This window comes from Pezoporus occidentalis, unplaced genomic scaffold, assembly GCF_034315485.1.
Source record: "Pezoporus occidentalis ecotype Australia unplaced genomic scaffold, CSIRO_AGI_Poc_V1 ctg117, whole genome shotgun sequence".
Taxonomy (NCBI): Eukaryota; Metazoa; Chordata; class Aves; order Psittaciformes; family Psittacidae; genus Pezoporus; species Pezoporus occidentalis.
In genome coordinates, this window is record NW_026912961.1 from 1,413,554 (window position 1) to 1,426,121 (window position 12,568).

The window sequence follows — 12,568 nt, forward strand, 5'->3', positions numbered from 1 at the left end:
GATGTACGCACCAGTACATTTCTTTGACTTAGAGGGTTATATGGACATCAAGTTTCCCTGCAGGCTCCTATCATTGTTAAGAACACTCTCAGAATCAGCAACATTTTAACTCACTGGGATGACTCACAGCCACAAACTAACACACTAATTCGGTGCAATGAGATACAGCTCCAAATAACATCTTTGCAGGACTCTATCAATAAAGGGGAGAAAATTAAAATCACAGAAGTTTGCATCTAATGTGAGAGTAATCACATTATCACATAAATGCAATGTTTGCAGATACAGTGGTGCATGAATACAATCTTACTTCATCTTTGTGTTTCACATCCATGGGCTGAAATTCAGTTCAGCTCTTCAAGAGACAGATTCCTTGTACAAAGAAAATAGACTAAGTGACAGTGACTGTGCAGAAATCAGACTTTCTGTTTGGTGGCAAATTTTACAAGTTTAAAAGAAAGTTCTGAAAATAACCCTCATGAAAAAGAAATCCTTTGTGGCAATCAAAATAAGATGCCAACATTCTGCAAATAAATTTTTAAAATGAGGCTCATACAAAATTCTTTTCAAAATGAAAAAAACAACTTACTTCATTCTGGAGTTGTCCAAAAGAATGTTAATGGAAATTCTTTTGCCTTCTTTTTGTTATAAAAACTGGGATCAGTACTGAATATTCCTGTAAAATTTTGCTGTTTTAAGCAACCAGTAATTTCTGATGGGGCAAAAAGCTGTAGGTAAAATTCTGATTATCTCTGAACAGCAGGATCTGCAAGGAGAAAGTCACAGCTTGTGAGAGGCCATGTAAGTATTTCTCAGCTGAAGGAAAAAATTTGATTCAGGTTCAGCTTTTAGTGTATTAATTATTTTTCTTAACTGCTAGTTAATGCATGTTGTTTCACTCAGGTTTCTCCAATGTAATAGTAAGCAATTCTGTAGACCAAGAAAAGTTTTGTTTGTCAATGCAGTAAATTGGCTACTATTTTTCTTACATGAATGAGATATATGCATCTATGCAGGGCAGAATTCCAACATCCTTCATTACAAATCAACAATATCCTACTGTTATGTGAGCTGTGCTACTTTTCCATTAGCAGAGGCATACCAAAAGAAGCTAAGTAGGCAGTTCAGGGAATTGTTAATGTACTAAACCCCCTTTTTATGTAGTTCATTAGTTTGGACAGCTTGCTGTTTTCAATAATTATGAGGAGTTGATGTATTGGCTTGTTTGTAATCTCTTGCTGGGAAGCAACTTGGTAGTCTCAAGCCAAATGCCAGTGAGAAGGGCTGCAGTAACAAAATCCACCAGACAAGCTGTAATACCCTAGCAACTTCATTCAGTAGAGCTGCAAGCAGGCCAGGAAATCCGCCTTTGGATGAGGGGACCTGATAAGAAAGGGCTTGTTGGTGCCCTCTTTCCTGGAGACCTGCTACCAGCGGAGGTGTCTTTGGAGGTGCTCTTTTTGCATGGCAGCACTAGCTAATGGGACTGTCTGCAGGAAAGGAAAGCAAAGCAGGGCCTGGGCAAAGCCAGAAGTCCTCTTGAAAGGTACTCTGGTGGCTGTTCCCTGGGAAAGTGAAGAAGAGCCAGAGGTGAAATGCCCCTGAGGCCAGCGGGGGAGCAGGAACTGGGTTCTGCTCTGCCTTGCTCCCCTGAGGAATGACAGAGGAAGCAGGTGTACATCTCATGCCTGATATATGGTGTTCCAGAGGAAGTATGAGTGTTCATTTTTTCCATAAAACTAAACTAATCTTTAAATGCATGGCATTCTTTATTTAACTTCCTCCATGTTAAATGTTGATTTTCCTCCTCTGAAGAGATTTTCTTTTCTTTTTTATTTTTCTTACCTTCACAGGAGTTGTGTAAAATGAATCTATGGCTGTTACATGTGATTGAGGCAAGTGCATGGTTTTCTACTTCCCTTTTATTCCAAAAATGAGAGGATTTTGTTTCAGTCACTTACTTCAAAAAACTTTTTACATATGTAGTACTAATCAAAAAGGCAACCCTGGGGAATTTCTGACTGAAAGGTAAAATTCAGTGTAACTCAAACCAAAGGTTTATAACAAAAGCTGTTTAATAAATTTAATTCTGTTTGTTGTGGTCATTGCAGGTTCAGCAATAATACAGTCCTTGTATAGTATTACACCACGTTCCTGGTGAACTCAGAGGAGAAATTACAGATATAAAATTATAGATGTCTGCATATCTCACTTAGAATGACCACAAAGGTATTCCTCAGAATATGGTTGGAAACTAAATGAGGTAATTAGTTCTCATTTCCATCTCTGCTAGAAATTGCATGTTTTTAAGCACTTAAATTATCGTCCTGTTTCTGATCCTAGACAATATTATTATCCACCTTAAGTGCTTTGTGGATGTTACCTTCACATCCCAGAAGGATGAAGGGATCCTTGCCTCTGCCACAGAAACCTGTGGGTGGCACTTGTTTAGGGGCTAGGTGTTTGCAGCAGAAGTTACAGCCTGGCTTCAGGTGCCTTAAGGGGGAACCCTGAGATTTGAAGCTAAAGCAGCCATTCAGGAAAAATGCATCTTAAGGATCTGGTTGCCAGCCAAAACTATTTGGTTTAGAAGCTGGACCTCTAATGCAGTTCTCAGCAGGATATTCGATGAACTAGCCTTCACAAAACAGGCAACAAACTTTTAACCTGCTTAACAGTAGTATCCCTGGTGAACTGATTGCCACAACAATTTTTCTACCATTTATTAACCTACAGGTAAGTGACTGAGTTTTCAGTGGGTTCTGTGGCTGCTTTTTCCCCAAATGCAGAATAAAATTACATTTATTTCCCCAAATTTGGACTCCTTTCTTCTGTCACAAAACCATTATTTAAATTGTTCCAACCACAAATGGAAATGCAGACAATAAATCCCTTTTAGTGAAAATTGCCCATCAAAGCAAAACCTGTGTGAAGGAAGCAGAGACAGGACACATGATCCAAACTAGCCAAAGAGGTATCCCATACCACAGCATGTCATGCCCACTATATAAACTGGGGGAAGTTACCTGCAAGGGCTAGATCACTTCCTGGGTCAGGTTGGGTATCAGTCGGTGGGTGGTGAGTGGTCGTATTCTCTCCCCTTGTTATTTCCCTTATCATTATTATTATTGGTGGTAGCAGCAGTGGTTTGTGTTATAACTTAGTTACTGGACTGTTCTTATCTCAACCTGTGGGAGTTACATTCTTTCAATTCTCCTCCCCACTCCCCATCCCTACGGGAGCTGGGGGAGAAAGAGAATGGGAGCGCGTGAGCAGCTGCGTGGTTCTGTGTTGCCAGCTGTGCTTTAACCACAACAGTCCCTTGTGGCGCCCAAGGTGGGGCACGAAGGGTTGAGATAACGACTGATCTGACCAGAGTGTGTCAATCCTAATTGTGATAAGCATTCATTATTTCTGATTAATAGTCACTCCTCACAATGCTGATTTATTGGCTCTCAAAGTTGTTGCTCTTGATCTCGGAGTTTCAGCGTGTCATACTTGACTTACAGCCAGTATTTGCTGTTTTAGTGTTTACTGGCTGGGGGGCCTGGACTAGGGTTATATTTTTGCTGTACTTTATGGCAATGACTTGTAATACAATAGACTCATTGATCATGAAACTGATCTGGCTTGCGTTCTTAGTGCGGTCATCACCTCTATAATTTGGGAGATATATAATTGAAGTGTTTAGCAATTATACATCTTTTTCTCTCTCCTTGGGTGGTCAGCCTATGAAGGAGACATTTCCTCACACTCTCTGCTCCCCTACTGGATTATTTACAGTGCAAGTAGATTCTGGAAGATTTAAAGATCCTGAATATCCTTTCAATGCCCTTGAAAGCACTCTGCTTCTCTTGCTGAGAACCATCTTGCTGCATATGCTCTCTATGTTTTGCCTATGGTGTGACCACCCTGAGAACACCCAGTCTTGTCTGATTGTGGAAGCTAAGCAGGATCTCGCTTGAGTTCTGTCTAGTATTAGACAACGATATAGGAGGACCACCAAAAGAGTTCCCCTGAGGGTGGACAGTCATGAGTGGCAGGGTGTGGGACAGAATGGGCAAGTATCTAGGCCAGTGGGTCCCTCCAGTGCTTTGGAAGTGTCAGAGATGGAAGGCATCTGTATAGAGTCCTCAACGACAAGTTGCAGAAACTGCTGAAGGAGAGAGTGAATCGAGTCAGTTTGCTGAGGTGAAAGCCATCCAGCTGGCCCTGGACATTGCTGAACGAGAAAAGTGGCCAGTACTTTATCTCTATACTGATTCATGGATGGCATAAAATGCCCTGTGGGGGTGGTTGCAGCAATGGAAGCAGAGCAACTGGCAACGCAGAGGTAAACCCATCTGGGCTGCTGTACTGTGGCAAGATATCACTGCCCGTGTGCAGAACCTGGTGGTGAAGGCACGCCATGTAGATGCTCATGTACCCAAGAGTTAGGGCACCGAGGGACACCAGAACAACCAACAAGTGGATAAAGTTGCTAAGATTGAAGTGGCTCAGATGAACTTAGATTGGCAACATAAAGGTGAATTATTTTTGGCCTGGTGGGCCCATGACACGTCAGGCCATCAGGGCAGAGATGCAACATATAGATGGGCTCGTGACCGAGGGGTGGACTTAACAATGGACACTATTGCCCAGGTTATTCATGAGTGTGAAACGTGCTGCAATTAAGCAAGCCAAGTGGTTAAAGCCTCCTTGGTGTGGAGGACGATGGCTGAAGTACAAATATGGGGAGGCCTGGCACACTGATTATATCACACTCCTACCAATCCACCAAGGCAAGCGCCATGTCCTTACCATGGTGGAAGCAACCACCGGATGGCTGGAAACATACACTGTGCCCCATGCTACTGCCTGGAATGCTATCCTGGGCCTTGAGAAAAAGATTTTGTGGCAACACGGCACTCCAGAGAGAATTGAGTCAGACAATGTGACCCAATTCCAGAACAGCCTTATAGACACTTGGGCCAAAGAGCATGGCATTGAGCGGGTATATCACATCCCCTACCATGCATCAGCCTCTGGGAAAATGGGACGGTACAATGGGCTGTTAAAAACACTGAGAGCAATGGGTGGTGGGACTTTCAAAAGTTGGGATACACACTTACCAAAGGCCACCTGGTTGGTCAACACCAGAGGATCTGCCAACAGGGCTGGCTCAGCCCAGTCAGAACTTTTACGTATTGTAGAGGGGGACAAAGTTCCCGTGGTGCACACAAAGAGTTTGCTGGGGAAGGCAGCCTGGCTTATTCCTGCTTCAGGTAAAGGCAAACCCACTCGTGGGATTCCTTTTGCTCAGGGACCCGGATATACTTGGTGGGTAATGTGGGAAGATGGGGGAAGTCTGTTGTATACCTCAAGGGGAAAACAGCTAATGAACTCAATTGTATGCTGTTTCCTGCTATGTAACACCTTTATAGCCCATCAACTAGATGTCTTCAGGTCACCAGTGACTGGCCCTGACTTCCCTATGACCATCATCCCGACAATGACTGATGAAACCAGACAAGCTCAGCAGTGACCAGACGAGTTCCGCAGTGTCATCAGCAGGCAACAGTCCAACACTGCACACTGTCTCTCCTGCTCTGAAAGACTGTTACAAGAGATGGAGCCCAACATCATGGGCTGGATGAACCCAGCAGCTTTATAGGGATTTTTCCATGCACTAAGGAATGATCTCTCTCTCTTTGCATGTGTGTATGTGCATTTATATATACATATACATACATATATGAGACAATAGTGATGGTCTATTGAAAAATGTGGGATCTGAGCATGACGTGAATGGTATGGAATAAGGGGTAGATACTGCCCTGGGTTCAGCAGTAGCAGTCATTTTTCTCCTTCTTAGTAGCTGGTGCAGTGCTGTGGTTTTGACTTTCAGCTTGGGAACAGTGCTGATAACACCGATGTTTTTAGCTGTTGCTAAGTAATGATTACTCTGACCAAGGACTTTCTGAATCACATGCTCTGCCAGGGAGGAGGGGAAGCCGGGAGGAAGCAGAGATGGGGCGCCTGACCCAGACTAGCCAAAGAGGTATTCCATACCATAGCACATCATGCCCAGTATATAAACTGGGGGAAGTTACCTGGGAGGGCTAAATAGCTGATCAGGTTGGGCTGGGTATTGATCGGAGGTGGTGAGCAGTTGTATTCTCTCCCCTTGTTATTTCTCTTATCATTATTATTATTGGTGGTAGTAGTAGTGATTTGTGTTATACCTTAGTTACTGGACTGCTCTTATCTCAACCTGTGGGAGTTACAGTCTTTCAATTCTCCTCCCCATCCCTCCAGGATACAGGGGAGGAAAAGGTTTGGGGGGAGTGAGTGAGCGGCTGCGTGGTTCTGAGTTACCAGCTGGGCCTAAACCACAACAGCTGTATGTTTCTAATTGTATGAATGCTAATTGTGTAGCTAATTTTCCATGAGAAATATGTCAATAACTATACTGCATTCTTGAGTTTTGTTTCCCTGATAGTGGTACTGGAAGAACAATCCCTGTGTAGGAAAGGAATGTGGGAAGCTGTGCTTGTTTTTTATGCTGTTAACACTACTGCCTTTGCAATGACTTGATGGTTTTAGAAGGTTCCCTGAACAGGTTGGACCTGGTTTAGGAGAAACATTTTTTTAAATTGACCTTTGGGTTGTTTCTTGCACCTCAGATTCAAAAGCAGTTTCCAAATTAGAACACAGAAGTAATATACCTACATATTTCTTGTCAAAATGGATTTTTGAAGGAAGGGTTTCTTCAGCTGTTGCAATCTCAAAACCACCCAAGGAGGGAAGTAAAAACATTGTGAAAGAAAGCAGTGCTGATTGAAAGAAATGTCCTAGGGAAAAACGATGATGCAAGTATCTACTGCAAAGTGCCATTAGCTCCTTTGACTTTAAAGGAAAATATCCTGCAAAATTAAGATATTTTCTTTACTTTCTGCTTATAACAAACAATTAAAAGAAATCCAAAGAAAAACTAAAAGAAGCATAATTAGCAAACTACACAAAAATTAATCCAAGCCCTTGAGAAAAAAAAGTATTTTTCCCTTTTTCAGGCAGATGAGTTCAGCATCTAATGATTTGTATGAAAAACAGTAAGAAACATGGCTTTCATTACTCCAGTGTGGCTTTGATTTCTCTCCTCAACTGTTACTTGTTTATTTGTCCAAGCTGTCATGACTCCGAGTTACTTGGATGTGTGGAGCAGCACAGCTGTGAGCTGGCTGGCAATAGTTTATAAGTGATTCCCCGTAAACGAAATTAGAATGTGACTCTCCTGACCACAGTGTTTCTGGTGTGTGAGCAGCAGAAAAACTGAATTTCAGGGGCTGTGTTTCTTGTACCATGCTCACACTTAGCCAATCCAATACATAGATTGGAGTACTCCTGAGGGAACATCTTTGGTTTGGCCCTGTGGGACATTTTGCTTAGGAAGAGTGTGCCATCCCGCCCTGCTGGTGATGAATGTTTACCACACTCTGCCTGGTTTGCAGGAGAAACCATAGGCCCCCTGGAGATTAATTTTGCTGTTAACTTCCCTAAACTGTCCAGAGCAACAAGTCTTGGTAAATTCTTATTCTTACAAAAGATACAAAGCAGTGGGAGAAAGGAGAAAGAAAAGAAAGGAGAGAAAACAAAGAAATATGATAACCACAACGTGGATCCAGCAACGCCCTCTCGGTCAGCAAGCTGCAGTCCTTGCAGTTGCAGTCCTTGCAGTCAGTGAGCCTCACTGGGATCAGAGGTGGAGGGACACACGCCTTGTGGCTGAAGGACAGTTTGCCTTTTTATAGGGCCAGGTTCTCCCCAAATCCTCCCACAGGCAGAGACTCATTTCCATGCTTACACAAGCATTGTGAGCTGCTCTGGACCTCTCCAGATGATGGTAGGGCTATCTGGTAAGCCCCCAGGCCAAGTTTAACTTTGTGCCCCAATGGGTGCAGCATCAGTGTGGTGCAGCCGCAGCGTCTGTCATGCTGTCTTCAAGCAGCTTGCTCCCATGGCAGTTGATCTTTGTGACCTCAGGCAACACAGGAAAAACATTCCCCACCTTGGTGGAACACAATCCCATGAGCTGCTCCCTGCGCTTTGCCCAAGCAACAAGACACTACTCACCATGAACAGGCTCTCAGCCTCCCTCAGTTCCTTCTATCTTTGGAGTTGCTTTGAGACAGACACAAAAAATGTCTCTTGACCATCTCAAAGGCTCATGATTTCCCTCTTTCCTCATGAGGTGTACCATCATCTATCTTCCACTTCTTGCTCCTTCTTGCAACTTCTTCCTGTACAGCACTTTGCCTCTCTGCCAGCAGATACCTGTCCTCCAAATGGCACCATGGCAAACTGAGGGTCTTCATCCTACTTGCTTTGATAGTCTGTATTCTGGGTAAGGGGTGCCTAACACAAACTTGTAATAACCAAATAATGTGATATCAAGCATCTTTTTGTTGAAAAAAGCTTATATTTGGCACCTCTCAGAGTAATCCTTCCAGCAAGCAGGAGGACAATGGCTCATATAGTAGCTGGTCTGTTTTTAACTCTGCAAAGGAATGGAGTAATCTTTCCTATTGGGTGTTTACCAGTACCCCCAAAGGCTGGCTGCTGGCAGTCAAGTCAAGTTGTGGTTGTTACTACCAGCAATCCTACCATTGGAGCTGGTAGCTGCACCCATAAGAGGAGAAATTAGGGCAATTTCAGGTTCTAAAATTGTAAATCAGCACAAATACTTTAAAACTGCGGTGGCAGCTGAAAACTATGGATAGTGATGCAAACTGGGAATTACTGGGAAGACAAAGTTGGTTGCTCATGCAGCATATGTAGGGTGTGAGAAATTTCCTTCTCTGTTCCTTCCTTCCTCTACTTTGAAGGTGATTTCTGCCAGAAATATGTAGATATCTAAATTGGAAAGACGGGAGATAAGGGAACAAAGGTGCTTTTCTGAGTGGTCTAGAAATAGTAAAAGTATGACATCTTCCACTGGTAAGATAGAATTCTGAACCAATTTTTGGTTTTTCTCTCTGACCTTTTTTCTTTTTTTTTAAGGCAGCTTTTGACCTTTTTGGTTGTTTAAACTCTGAGTTTCATTTTGGGTTTGCAAATCCCACAGAATAAATGGTGTGCGATTTCTCACTCAGTAAAAGCTATGAGAGCTGGGTAGCTAAATAAAGGGTATTCCCAGCAAGAAGAATATTCCCTTACAGAAAATACTCCAGAATTTTTGCACCCAGAGCTGCCATCTTACTGACTGAGAGGCAGCTACAGATATCCCTCCTGGCATGCTCTGTCATGCTGTTTGGGTGAAACTGATGTTGGATTTCCTTGCTAATGTCTCCATGAGGGCCACACTGAAGGGGACTCTGTCCGGCTCCATGTGGCATGACCACGGTGGAGGAAACTCTGTCTCTCTCCTCTCTTCAACTTAAAGTCTGAGGGACAGTCTTGGTTCAGGAAAAGGATGTTCTCAGGGAGATAGCAGAGACACCCTTTTTCACTATGTAAGTGGATGATGCTTGCACTGACCTTTCAAAACAGATGTGCGCATTTAGTAGCCAGTGTTAGTGATGCATCCTTAGCTCATGCAACTGTTGGTCTAAAATATTGCATCATATTTATTGGTGCCCCTATATGCAAAGGAATGGAAAACATCCACTCCAAACAAGAATATCTGGATACTGTGTTTGATACAGGATCCATTAGGAATAGACTGGTCTAAGTTTTGGACCAAACTCATTCTTAAGTTAATGTCCTTTTTATCATTTTGAATTATGGCAGAAACATACCATTAGGAAGAACAGTATGGCTAGCATGTGCTTTCAAATGCTCTACCTTCCTTTAGAATTTTTTTTCATATACCTTATATAAAAACTAACGTGGAATTATCATACTTCTAATTTTACATCTAAACAGCAGCACACAGATATTTGTGTCTTGCAAATCAGAATATGTAGCCTCTAACAACAGAGAGTGATAGCTGATCACATTTCAGAACCGGTATTTTGGTTTTGTACACAGAAGAATACATCTTGGCTTCCCACAGCAATTTAAAAATAGCTGATTCTCTGTTTACAGTCAGGGAAGCTGAAACACGGAAGGGTCGAAGGATTTGCTAAAAGGATTTATATCCGCAGCAGATTTGGAGATAAAACTTGAATTTCCTGACTGAGCACTCTGTTAAAATGTATAATTTTTTTCACTTTTGAATGTTGATGTCTCTGAACTGACATACAGAAACCATTGTCAGAGAGAAGCATGATACTGGTAGTTCAGGACAGGTGATGAAGAAACGCCATACACTTTGGAAAAAAGCATTTACCAAATTAAAGGAGCTGGAATAAGTTTTCATTTCTAATGCAGTATTTAGAAAGTAGCTGAGCATTTCTTTTTATGTCTTTCTCATAAAATGACATAATTTCTCCCATTCCCCCAAAACAATAACTTTTCAGACTAGTGGAAGCAACTTAAACATACAAAATTTGGTTATGTATTAGTGAAATAAATGCAGGAAAGATCTCTCTTCATAGGCTGTAGTCTGCTTAGTGGTTGTTTCTGATGGCCAGGCTTTGCTTTTTATTGTTTCTGTTTCCTCAATTTTCATTTTTCATAATACCCATGAATGGCTGTTCTGTTTTCTCAGCTGAGAAGCAGACTTGCTTGTCTTAGCTGCAAAACAGCAAACTGGGGTAGGATGCTTCTTGCAGACTTGACACAGTCACTGCATTGAATGAGATTTCCCATCGGTTAATCTCCTCCCCAGGCATGGGGACCTTTCTGGGTTGGCTGCAAAGGCAGCATGTTGATGATGGGGATCTGAGTGCTGGGTCACTGGTAGGGAACAGCAGCCCTTCTTAATCAGACTGGTAACACCATGGGAAGGAGGCTCATTTTAGGGAGACACCTGCAGTAAGAGGAAGTCCACTGATTCAGAAAAGATTTATATAGAAAGTTGTACACTAAAGGTGGAAGAGACTAAGAGAATTGCTGAGCCTTTCCCCAGGTACTGACTGGCAAGACACAAAATACATCCTAGCATCCTTGACCCCCACTTCTGCACCCTTAGTGGCTGATCTGGGCGTACACTCATCTCCCTGGGGCAAGGTGAGGTGCCAAGGCACATGTACCTGCCCCACATACATGCAGCCAGCACAACCTGAGCAGATAAGAGATTCAAAGTTGCTCATCCTGTGGCAACAGCAAAACACATTTAAAAATGAGATGAAAGGGAGCTGTGGCAAACTATCAGAAGATGATAAAATCACCACTGGGACCTGGTTTTGCCCATAAAACACAAGCAGACCCTCTGCCTGGGTTCCCACATTTTATGCTTTTCACACAACTAGTAAGCGCCTATAGCAAGCATGTAAGATAGGCCTTACATTTTACGCAGTTTTTCTGCTTAGAATGATGAAGAGTTTATGATTCATTTTCTTTAAGTACCTAAAATAAATGAGTTAAGTGTTAGATGGAAACATGTTTATTTCCTCTTTCATAAGTACATATGAATCCCTGCTCTCTTGTGCTTTTGCTTCCTCTCTTTTGTCTTCACATCCTTCCAGACAGTTCTTGTGCTCACAGCTTTCTTTAACATGAATGTTTTGTTCTTTATAAAATTGAGACTTATAAAAGAAATAAATCTTACTATTGTTCTCTTGGGGTGCAGCTGTGTTAAATTGTAATCATGGGAGTTGAAACAGGTTTTTGCTCACAAAAACATTTATATTCGTTTCCTGACACTCTTGCCGAATGAGTGTCTTCATATGACCAAGGGGGAAAAAAGCCCTCTAATCAGTACTTTGAATGTAAAATAATACTTGAACAGCACAGAACAGTTGCTGCTATATTACAGTATTTTTTAAATTTTGTTGCACTGAATAAAGATCCACTAGATCTCAAATTTCCAAGTTAGTAATTTCCATGTTTCCCTGTTTCTCCTCTGTCTGAAGTTTCTCCTACTACTGAGACATCTTTTGGCATCAAGGATTAATTAAACCAAGCCTTACCATCTACCTTACCTGCTTCTCTGTATTTTTCCTCAAGGATGAGCACAGAAGAGTGGATCAAAACATCTGAGAAAGAGGAAAAACAGAACTGATAAAGTCTCATGAGGATGGAAAACCAGGAGACTTCCACCTCATTGAGGCACTTCCTCTGACTTCCATGAGCAAGAGTGAAATGGGTGTCTTTGTGTTTCAGCTGTCCTGCCTGTAAAAGTTATTGGACTAGTAAAATGATGTTATCTCCATCTCCTCTCTATGTTCAGGCCTTTAGATAAAATACTTGTTTAAATATTAGTCTGATTATAATCAGTGATATATACATAAATGTGATACTCTTGCTTTGGAGGATAGATGCTTATCCTGGGTTCAGCAGTAGCAGCCATTTTTGTCCTACTTGGTGCCGTGCTGTGTTTTTGACTTTCAGCCTGGGAACAGTGCTGATAACACCGATGTTTTTAGTTGTTGCTAAGTAATGATTAGTCTGATCAAGGACTTTCTGAGTCTCATGCTCTGCCAGGGAGGAGGGGAAGCCAGGAGGAAGCACAGACAGGAAACCTGACTCAAACTAGCCAAAGAGG

General features: G+C 42.2%; 1 long non-coding RNA gene across 2 annotated transcripts; it reads left to right on the top strand.

Moving 5' to 3' along the window:
- Nucleotides 1–1,402: 1,402 nt before the first annotated feature.
- On the top strand, nt 1,403–12,284 carry LOC134175009 (uncharacterized). Of its 2 annotated transcripts, XR_009968871.1 has the most exons (3): nt 1,403–2,028; nt 2,112–2,263; nt 12,031–12,284. It is a non-coding gene; the product is annotated as an uncharacterized LOC134175009 (long non-coding RNA). The 2 variants fall into 2 exon arrangements; XR_009968870.1 differs by having other exon boundaries at nt 1,403–2,263.
- Nucleotides 12,285–12,568: the final 284 nt, after the last annotated feature.